We start from the raw sequence: 12,408 nt of genomic DNA, 5'->3' as shown, positions 1-12,408 counted from the left end.
TTGGACTACTAGTCTAGAAATAATAATGTCAAATGATAGTTTGGGAATAACATTTGAAAATGATTCCGTAAATAAAAAAAGTTTAACTTTGAACATGTTTGGATGCAAGAACTAAAAGGATTTCCAAAAGCAGGAGTGAAAAGCAACAAAGTCTTTTGATAACTTTTTGTACCAACCTTTATATAGGCAATTTAGGGATTTTTTTAGGTTGGGTACACAATGTTGTGTGTGCGTGTATCACACATCAGTTCGTGTGGAGACCAAAACAAACAAACACGTTTCGCTTTCCTACTTCAAACACCACTTTTTCGGGTTTTATCTTGCAAAACCAGTTCATAACCAAATCAATTTCCATGGCGATCCGATCCAATCGAGAGTAAACCTTAGGACTCCTGGGAGTTGAAAGGTAGATTAAGGGCTGAGATTATGGATTTGAGGAACTGACGAAAGACACAATTTTTGAAGGTTTTTGATATCTTATTCCTTTTTAGTTTTTTAGATCTGATTTCTTGATTAGGGTGAGTTTCTTGTTTTTGATGTCCAAAAGAGGGTTTTATTTCTGTATAGCTTGTTCTAATTCTAGCCTAATATATTTTGATTGTTTTTTTGTCATATCATCTTTGTTGAATCGCTAGATCTAGGAGTACTCGTTTATGATTATTAGTTGCTCTTTGATTTATCATATTCCTATTGTTGTTATCTTCTTACACCATGTTTGTTTACTCCTGACTCATCTGAGTCGTCTGGATCTGAATCATCTGGATCTGAGTGAAATCACCTGACTCATCTGGATCTGAGTCGATATGTTTGTTTTGAGTCAGATCTGACTCATCTGACTCGGAAATAAGTGAGTCAGTGGTTTGGTCCCATGAGTCAGGGGTATTTTGTTACCTGACTCAAATGAGTCCGAGTCAGGGGTTATGTCTGAGTCATAGGTCGAGTCAGATCTGACTCAAAATGGAAAACAAACGGTCTGACTGCTGACTCGGTCCGAGTCAGGGGTTGACTCAGATTCAGACGCCGAGTCAGCTGCAAACAAACAAGTTCTTAGTATTGTTATCTCGTCTGTTTCATTAGGGGTTTTATAGATTTGTGTTCATCTGATGTTAGGGCTTCTTGATTATATAAGCTGTAATTTTCTGTTGGTTGAGTGGTGATCAAAATTGGGTTTTCCACATAAGAACTATTGAAAGAAAAAATTGAAAATTTTATTGTATGATTTCTATGGATTTGGGGTTTAAATTGGAGATTTTTTGAAGGAGTTTAAAGTGGAGTTTCTTAAAATGGGTTCTTGTAACAGGGTTTTTTAGTTTAATAAGGTAAATGAAAACCTTCACGTTAGTCAGTAATAAAATCGATTTCTTTGAATGTTGTTTCTGGTGGCCTTGTGGCCAGTTCCATCTGTTTTTTTTCCTTTTCTGTAGTAGTTACCTCATTTGTGTTTGATGTTGTATACTACTGTTCTTTAATTCTATAATAGTTCTTCTGCTTCTTTTGTGTTATGGATCGAAGTGAGCTTATGCTAGTTGGCTAGTTGTTCATGTGCTGTTAGAAGTGAGAATAGCCATGGTTTGTTAATCTTTCGCTTGCAATTTTCTTTAATTTAGCTCCATGTCCCATCATTCAGTTTTCCGCTTAATAATAATGATTTATTTACCGTTCTTCTCTGTTTTTCTCCTTATATAATCCTTTGAAAGTTTGTATGGTTTCGATAGCCTTTTAGCAAAGATGTTGTGTTGTTTTCCTGTACTAATTATGATAAATTTTATGTTGGTTCTTAATTTTCTTTTTCACTCGTGGATGTTCTCCATTAGTCCCCTTTGTCTGGATTTTTTTAAGTAGGATGAAGTCCACTTTTGTCCCTAATTTAAACTTTTTTTAAGTTTAGTTATGTTCTGTGATTTTTGGATACTAGTTATAGTTACTTAAGAATATGTTTGTGTCTTGAGTTAAATTTTAGAACCTCTTATAAACAACTACTATGCATTTTTGAGTTGTCGATTCTACCTGCCGAATTTTGTGTGTCGAAATGAAGATTTCATCCTCAGTTCCCATCTCTAAACTCCCCAGGTAAGTCCACTTAACTACTAGTTTTTGTATCCTCTATTCCAAGCTGATATCTTTGCTTTATCAATCGACTAACCCCCATGCTTTTATTTTTACTGGCAATCTGCTCGTAATAATCTTGCTTATAATCTGTTCGTAATTATGCTATCGAATCTGTAATAGTCTAGTAAAGTCATTAGGAGGTGCTTGTTATCTTATTTTGCCTTTCTTTCTATTGTGATAGTCCTTGTAAGTGCTGTCTTATAAAGCACATCTTCTATGTTTTATAAATGTTGTATTATGGCACACTGATTGTACTTCAAAAGTTTTTTCTTGTAACTGTTGTCTTATAATGCACATGTTTTAAGTTGTAATTTCTTCATTTTTTTTCCATGTTTCTGGTTAATTCAAACTGCTAAGGTGGGAATTAACTGGTTTTCGCATGCTTGGAGCAACATTCTGGTGCCTCTGATTCCTCTAGAATTCGCGTTCTATCGACAATTAACACCAACCTACACCACCATTCCACAAGCACACAATATATAGATTCTGCTCTTTGCCCATTAATAATATCCTACTTCAACCCTTTTCTCCCTCTTATCCATTCATCATTTTTTCTCCCCTACAACAAACCCCACTTCTCTTTTTACTTCTTATCATCATAATGACGATCATATCCTGGAACTATCAAGGAATAAACCTTCCACCCTCAATTCAACACTTAAAAGGATTGGTCTCTCTTCACAAACCCATCATTTTATTTCTGTCTGAAACTTTAGCTAACAATCAGCATATGAGAAGCTTATCACGATCCCTTCAGTTCCATAATCACTTCTCAGTCCCAAAAATTAGAAGGCTGTTTAATGTGGAAAGATTCCCTAAATATCCGGATTTAATTTCACTCACAACACTACATTCATACAATATTTAGTCCACCTCCCCCTGGACAACCTTGGCTCTGCATGGGTATTTATGTCCCGCCACACCCGGATATCAGGAAGAATCTATGGCAAGATTTTCCAACAATCTTCAACAATATCAACCCGTCCACACCATGGCTTTTATTAGGAGACTTTAACGACGTCTTAGATCAATCAGAAAAAAAAAGGAGGAAGGCAAGTAACTTATGCTCAATCTCAACCTCTCCTCTCTCTAATGAACCAGATGGGATTATTGATCTGGGGTTTCAAGGAGACCCCTACACCTGGACAAACAACCAAATGGGTCAGGATAACATTCTAGAAAGACTAGATAGAGCAATATAGACCCAACATTGGTGCAATGCAAATCCACATGCAACAACTACTCATCTTCCAAGAATAGCTTCTGATCACGGCCCGATACTTCTACAAGAGAAATCAATGGATTGGCAGGGAACAAAAAACTACAAATTTGAACACCTATGGCTCTCTCATCCCCAGCTCAAACAAGTGGTTGAAACAGCTTGAGAACAACAACAAGATACTGAACCTACCCTTGATCTTTAACTAAAACTCATAAAAACCGGACAAACTCTATTGGAATGGAACAAAGAAACATTTGGCCACCTACCAACCATAATCAAGAAATCGACAGTCAAGATAAAACACGCTCAACATCAATGTGCTACACAATCGGGCGATGACCTGGAATTTTGGCTGATCCAAGAAAAAAAAATAAGAATTGATCATGATGAGCTACTACAATGTCATTCGACATACTGGCAGCAAAGATCCATAATCCATCGGTTACAATCGGGAGATCTCAATACAACCTTTTCCATACTAAAGCCACCATTCACAAAGCCTGCAACAATATACAACAATTGCAAGACCCACAAAGCAACTAGGTTGATAAGAAAGCAGACATTGTTCAACTCATTATAGATCATTATTCTCAACAATATATGGCCCCACCTACGGTGATAAATGAAGATCTTTTTACAAATATTAAGCCAAGATTAACTCCCAGACAATCAGACCTGCTTACGAAGGAAGTAACTATAGAAGAAATTAAACAAGCACTTTTCTTCACAAACCCCGAAAGTGCTCCTGGTCTAGATGGCTACACAAGTAAGTTTTTCAAAGTTTTCTGGGAAACAACTCATACTCAGTTGATAGCAATGGTTCGAAGTTTCTTTAATAATATAAACATGCATCCTCTCATGAATCACACAAACATAACACTAATACCTAAAGTAGACCATCCTTCAAAACCTTCACAGTTTAGACCCATAGCACTATGTAACGTCACGTATAAAATCATTTCAAAAATCCTAGTCAACCGAATTAGATCCCTTCTTCCTTTCTTAATAAGCCCATACCAAAGCGCTTTTGTGCCACAAAGATCAATTCACGATAACATAGAAATTGCCGGAGAACTCTTCCACCATATCAGAAATTCAAACCTCACCAAGGATCCAAAAATAGCTCTCAAACTAGATATCCAAAAAGCCTATGATAGTTTATATTGGGGTTTCATCAAAACTTCCTTTACAAAACTTGGATTTCCTTCATCGTTTATAGATTACATTATGTTATGTGTCACAACAGTTACATATTCGGTCTGTAACGACCCTCAAGCTCGTCAACGCTATTTGACTGGTCTAGTGATGATCAAGACACTATTTAGCCGCTAATGAATCGATTAGATTAACACGAACATTAATTAATAGAATTTAATGTAACAACGATCTAGATAAGAAATTTGTACCATCGAATAGATCACGAAAAGTTATGCGAGATAGACTACTCGAACTTGTCAATCGGTTATCGGACGAAGAAGATATTATCAGATTAATAAGAAGGGCAAAATAATCAGTTTTGCATCTAAACCGCCTGGCTACCCTTATCCATTATCTGGGTGCCTTTATCATTTTCTGTTGGCCTTATCACCGCCCAACGTGTCGAAGAGAATTCATTCTCTTATCTTCTTTCTATTTTTTCTTCTTTATTCTTCTATGTTCTTCTCAGTTCTATCTTTTTCTCTGTCGATCTCAATTAGTTTGTCATCATTAGAGAATTCATAAAAACATGTTAGTAAGTTGAATCGAAGGAGTAAGTGATTTTATTGTGGTTGATTGAGCTCGGGAAGGAGGAGTTTAAGTTGATGTTGCTGAATCAAATTAGGTTTTGATCTTGTGCTGAAGAAATCTATAAAGGTTGCTGAATCTCTTGAGGGTTTGGTGATTATGGTGGTGTTGATTCGATGAATTGATTCAATCTGAGAGGAACGGTAAGATGGGGTTTGTGTTTGATTCTTGGAATTGTTGTTACTTGATTGAATTGGTATATGGGGTTTGTGTTTGATTGATGTCTAAATGGGTGTATGAACTTTAATTTGATTTCGTAGAGAAACTAGAGTTCCAGTTCTTCCCTAAATCGAATTAGAAATTAGGGTTTGGGTTTTAATTAGGAATCACCTAATTGGTACTGGTAGGAGGACCAATTGATGATTTAGAATTAGGGTTTTTGATTGGTGTTCTGAATTGGAAGAAGAGCAGGGTAATCAAGAGAATTGTTGCCGATGAAGTTCAAGTGGCAGGTGAAGATGAGTTAGTGGCTTTGAATTATGAGATTGCTGACTTGAGGAGTTTGAGAAAGATTAGAGTTTAATCATGTTGTGATTGAGTATGGCTGGCTGAGATGATTCTGTTTTGACAGAAGATTTGAATGAAGTTGGTTGTGAGTAATTGGGCTAGTAATGATAGTTACAGCTATGGGGATAGTGTTGTTCAGTTAGTGAAGATGAATAGTGGTTTGGAGTTATGGTGCTATGGGGTTGAACTACAGTTGCAGGTGTTGTCAATTAGTTAGGTGAATGGGTTAAAATTGTGTATGAGGGTCCGGTGGTGGTGTAATGTAATGGTTGTGGTTGTGGTTGTTGATGAAACTCAAAGCTGAAGCTTTGTCTTTGCAGTTGGAGATAAATCAAGATTGTTGGTTGGTTTAAGTGGTTGCAGTTAATGGAAGTTGTGGTGGTGGTGCATTCTTAGTAGTGTCAAATTGTTGGCAGAGGTTGTGCAAAATTGGAACGATATGTAGAGAGATGATGGAACTGTTGGTTAAAATAATAAGGAGAGTTGATTGGAAGGACATCTACAGGGTATAGAAGTTATAAATGAAGTCTGTTAGAAGTGAACTATAAACAAGTTGATGTTGAACTCATACTGAAGTTTAGATGTATGAATTAGTTAGATGAACTGAAACTACATCATTGTAATGGTTTTCGAGTTACAAGATTATGTATTGGAATTAAAGATAGAAATGCTGATGATAGTATTTGAACTGAAATTAGAATGTATGAAGATTGAACTGAATGTGTAACTGAAGTGATGTAATTGAAGTTAATCTGGTTGAAACGAATTAATGAGGTAGGGTTAGGTTGTTGGTTGTAGTCTTGTGTGTTTTTGTGTTGCATATTGTTTGTGCATTAGAAGTTTGGCTTAGGCATTTGGCCTATTAGTCAGCCCAGTCAGCTCAGCTGACTCAGAATATTTGACTGAGTTGAATCGGTTCGTGTCAGAACAGACTCAGTGGACCGAGCTGGACTTTCCCTTGACTATTTGACTGTTGACCAGACTTTGACTAGTTTGACTTGACCTTGACCCTGGACTTTGAATGTTGACTGTTAATTTATCTTTTGGACCGTTAGTGACTGTCAGTTGACCAGGCCTTAGGTTAATGGGCTTGTGTTGTGGACTTGGGCTTAGGCCTAGTATTCCTATTCCGATTGTTTGGACCACTTGTGGTCTGAGTTATCATTTGGTTCTTTCTACAAAGTTTTAGATATTCGTAAGACCTATCCTTAGACTGTAGAACCAACCCAAATTGATTAGTAAACCTTGGTTGTGCTAAAGTTAGATAATTAAAAGATATAGAACCATAATGGGTTTCGAACCATTAGATAGTTCATTTAACTTATAACTAGAGAATTGTATGAGATTGTGTTTTGGGCCTTGTATGAGCCTTTTGGCTAATCTTTAGAGTGCTTGTGTAATTAACAGTTAATCTTTATTAACAACGATCGATTCAAAAGATGAACTTGTGGATTGTACATCTCGAGGTAGACGAGGCTTGTCATCAAAGAGATGTGAATCAATAACGAACTATCTTGTATTCATTATTGTTTTATAAATCTATCTTTTGTGAAATCCATGCATATCTTTGTTATTATATGATAGTGTATGCATGTGTTATATGTGTGTATTACAAACTAATTTTCTTTTACATTTTGGGATGGGCTTGGATCTTTAGAAACAACTAATATCTGTGTTTTGGGAGTATTTACTTATTTTTCAAAATGTGATTTTTTCCATTGACTGGAAAGCGGTTACATTCTTTATTATTTGTTAGCATGAAAGGGAGAAGGTTTCCTTTTGATTGGTGTGAGATGTGTGCCCCCAAATGTTATATCTATTTTATGCAAACCTAGATAGGCCTCGTAGGGTTGAATATTATATAGGTCTGGTTTTAATTTGGCCATTATATTTTCCCTATTTCTGTACGGGGGCAACGCATGTCTCATACGTGGATGTTTACTGTTTCATTTAAATTACTTTCAAAAACTCTTATATTTTGTTCCAGTATTTTGGGAAAAGAATGTTGGGAATGTTGCAGGTGGTTGTTGGTCTTGTTTTATGGAATGCAATGACATTCCATAAAATTTAGACTTTTAGGCAAATATACTGTTTCCATCATTCGTTTCTTTGAGTACTTGCTATGTAGAGTGCGCGTATAATAAGGTACTGGTAAGGACTGCGTCGCTTAACTATTATTTCTGTTGTGAATCTGTGCTGCAAGATTGGTTGGTAGAACCTTATATTAACTTATTATCTTAATATGCTTTATCTGTTTTCCGTGTTTTATCGGTTTTCAGTAAAACCTGCATTGTTTACAAATCATTCTAGTGATTAATTGAAAGTTAGTTGTTATTTCTGCTGGGCACCCTTTGGGATGATGTGCTCACTCAATTCCCACTTTCAGTTTTCAGAGATAGATCAAAATGTGCACGTTGCGATGAAGGCTTCGAGGAGTTGGTTTCGTTAGTTGGTTAGCTTCCACTATGTTTATTTTGTGTTTATATTCTATTGTAAATCAACTCACTACTAAATATCTATCACTTGAGAGGAGTTCTTGTATTTATTTCAGAGAGGGTTTAGATTCTGGTTAATCTTTGTTTAGAACTTCTTTCTTATTGTTTAATTAGATGTTTTAGATCGTTAGTGCCTCATTTTGTAGTTAATCTCTTAGATTAGTCAGCTGCTATCTTAGGGGGCACTACACAGTCAACATAAATGGTACACCCCATGGCTACATCAACCCAACTAGAGGTATCAGACAAGGCGACCCGTTATCTTCCTATATTTTCATCATATGTAGTGAAATCCTATCTACAAATCTAGGAAACCTTGAAAACCAAAAGTTAGTTCAAGGACTAAACATTTCGAAAAAAGCACCATCCATTTCTCATCTAATGTATGCAGATGATTTATTAATTACCTATAAAGCCTCGGATCAGAGCAATCATCACCTTAAGACCCTTCTCCAATCCTATGGAACTTCTGCAAGACAGGATTAATACCTCCAAATCAGTAATAGTTCACCACCGAAGACTAGACCCGATCAAGCTAACTGAACTACAATAATTTTTGATATATCAACAACATCAAAACCTCCGACCTATCTAGGCATCCAATTCAAACAAGGAAGAGCATTCAATCAAACCTTCGCATCCCTTCTACAAAGATTAGCCCGAAAAGCTAAAGGATGGATGAAAAAATGCCTAACTCCAGATGGAAGACTCACTCTCATATAAACTTCCCTTACCCCCGCCCCAAACCACATTATGCAAACACAAAACCTACCCAGTACTGTTCACAAACAAATAGATCGTATCACTAGAAATTTTTTCTGGGGACATGACTCAACAATCAAAAAGCTTCACCTTGTAGGCTGGGATAAAGTAACAAAACCATTATCTGCAGGAGATTTAGGTATAAGGAAAAACAGTGATCATAATAAGGCTCTCCTCATGAAAAGAATTTGGAATTTGCATGAACAACCTAACTCCATTTGCGGAAGTCTCCTCAGCGCAAAATATATTGATCAACAACCTATTCTATAAGGCATTCACATCATACCTTCCTCTTCCAGTCCTCAATGGAGACAACTGGCATCAATTGTCTCTGCCATGCAACAACTGATTTTCCATCGTATTGGAAATGGGTTATCAACTCCAATAGAAGCCACTTGGATTCCACACTTACCACCTCTAGACCCAGCACAATGCTATCTAATCCGAATGGTAGCAGATATCATCGACCCAATCTCTCATACCTGGAATCAAGAAAAATTAAGCACCCTTCCAAATCTTATAACCCAAAAAATCATAAACATCCACCTTCCCCAAAACAACACACAAGATAAAATTATATGGCCACATTCAAAATCTGGAAACTACACTACATCTTCGGGATACAAATGTCTAACCCATGGTCAACCAACTCATACCCCTCTTCCACCCACCAAATTCCTGTGGACTTTATTGTAACCTAATCTCCTATCAATAAAATGCGTGCTTCAAAAAAAAAAAGTTCGTGTAATCTACACTCGAGAACTAGGAACATCCCTGGATGAAGATGTTGATTTGTTAAATTAAGCGATTTTGTGCCAGTTTCCATCATATAAGAAACGTTTTAAATACACTTTTAGAAGTAATTTTTCAACTTCTAAGAATAAAAATGTCAGATGGTGGTTTCAAAAAATATTTCGAAAGCGTCTCTCTAAAAAAAAAAAAAGAAAAAAGAAAAAAATGTTAACTTTTAAACTCGTTTCGGATACGAGAACCAGAAATGCTCCTGTTTTTCCTGAAGCTGCAAAAGTAAAAGTGCATAAAATCTTTCCATAACTTTTTGTACCATCCATTATATGAGAGTGAACTACATCTAATCATATCATTAATCTTTTGGTAATCTTTTTATTTACTTAGTTTTTTTACAAGTACGACCACAACCAATTATCCATAGAAATGTTGGCACTAATGATGTAGCAGCGTAAAAGGGAAAAAAAAAGACCACACAAATAACAAGCTAGCAAGATATTCTTGTGTTTAAAACTTATTGTTTATTTTATTTCCGATATTATTACATCCTTATTTCATGATATTTTGCTGAGCGGACGATATTGTGTATAAGAGCTTGAACCCTCAACCACCGGCGCCTACGCATGACATTTATCCAATTTAGGCCAGCGATGAAACTAGAAATCTGCATACGGATAGGCTAAATTTTATGTTCCATGAATACTCAATTGAGATGACGATAGGTGCAATAAACCCATAAACATACCCGAAGTCAAGAATATAGCCGGCCATTTATTTTAATGAGTGCAAACTTTAATGACGAAAGGCATAGGCCGTTTCAATTTTTTGGAATTTCGTCTATTTTTCAGAGCAAAATGACATTGTCACGTTCGAAGATATATTTAACTAATATATTTAGCATTACCTTTCTATATCATAGTAAAATTGACTTTCTTTTTATTTTAATGGGAAAGAAGATACTTTAAGTAACTTAAACTAGATTTACATAAGATGAGTATTTTATGAGATCTCCAAATGTTTGAGCAGAGACTCAATCCGCTGCCAACTGGGCTAACCCCTGATGGTAAATTGACTAACATGTATATTAATGCATTTGCAGTTCTCGGAAAATGCTCAATTTGTGGAACGCACCATGATGATGTATTTTATCTCTTGGATAAAACCCCACTTGCGTGATGTACGAAAACGGCGGAATTTCAGTTTTCGACAAGTATACCCTGAATACGCAACACAACTTGAGATGAAGCTTCATTTTCTTCAATGAGGCATGCTGGAGCATGCTTCATGCAAAAATTACAACTATCATATGTCATTTTGTTCTTTTTAAATAAAAGGGGTAGATTGTTAGTTGAAAAGAAAAAGATCGGAACAAAAAACGGAGGCGCTTAAGCGTACAGAAGGGAAGCAAAAGCAACCCAAGAACCTCAAGTTCGGGAAACACTGTAATTCTGATCTTGCAGACTAACTAGGGTGTCTGCATACATGATAAACGTATTTTTGCATTTTAATTTCTCTTTTTATATTTCGCCAAAACTGTTTTTTTAATTATAATTTTTTTTTATACCGGTGTCATGGTAGTGCAGTGGTAAAGTTACTGGATGATGATATCAGTGACCTGAGTTCGAAACTCGCCAGTACCAAATTCTTTACCGATAAAGAAAAAAGAATTATCATTTTTTTTAATGTAGGAACATTAACTAATGAATAATCCTAAAAAAGAATTATCATTTTTTTGTGGCAGTGTAACCGTGTTAAGCACGCTCAAGATTACATGTTGGTTGTTCCCATTAGTGGCTTGAATCAATGCCTTGGTCCAAGACAGTTTCGTGCAGTTGTTTGCTACCGACTTGGTATCGCTTTGTTCGTTAGTTAATGTTCCTACATTAAAAAAAATGATAATTCTTTTTTCTCTATCGGTAAAGAATTTGGTACTGGCGAGTTTCGAACTCAGGTCACCGGTATCATCATCCAATAACTTTACCACTGCACTATCGTGATACCGGCAACTAATCGTTTTTTTAAATACTATTATATTATTGGATAACGATTATTACATGAAACTAGTTGGAAGCCTAACAAGCTAAGCTCCAACGACATACTACTACATTAATTGAACAGGTTGCTGCGCTAGCCTACCAGCGAGCCTCATGAGTAACCTAGCCAAAGGAGCCAAAACAGATGGGGGGCTAAGATTGTGTGACAAGGGGGCAAACTAACTCTACCATCCATGTTAATTTCTGCAATATTACACCATTGGGGCTCGAATCTAGGATCTCCTGGAACGCATGAAACTTTGGGAAACGAGAATGACCAGCTGAGCCAGGTGCCCGTTCTTAATGGTAGTTTAATTTATTTATTTTTTCCCTCTAGAATAGCTCATGGTAGTTTAATTTTGTTTGCACCGTTTTGCGCCTGTGTACTGACCGGTTCAAGAACTACATCAGCGGGAAATGGAGCAGTGCCCAAGCACGTGGCATTTGATGGTTTGGACTTCTACAGACTTTTGGTCGTGAATAAGGTTTGAAAATTTGAAAGCTAATTTGGGAGGGAGGATTGTCCAGGTGGTTTAAGGAAATTGAAAGCTAATGGAATTCACACAACCAAATGTTATGTTGAATAGTGGATGTTGCGGATCACTCTTGGGAACAATTGACTTGGATACAAATTTTGGTGGCAATTGAAGGCGTGTGCCTAGCTAGCCGCATGGACTAGTCATATTAGCCACGCGTTAGTTGGCTAGTACTGATGGACTTTTATCTCCTAGGCTGTTGTAATCCTTGT

This window comes from Papaver somniferum, chromosome 10 (genome assembly GCF_003573695.1).
Source record: "Papaver somniferum cultivar HN1 chromosome 10, ASM357369v1, whole genome shotgun sequence".
In the NCBI taxonomy this organism is placed as follows: Eukaryota; Viridiplantae; Streptophyta; class Magnoliopsida; order Ranunculales; family Papaveraceae; genus Papaver; species Papaver somniferum.
This window is presented reverse-complemented; position numbering follows the sequence as displayed.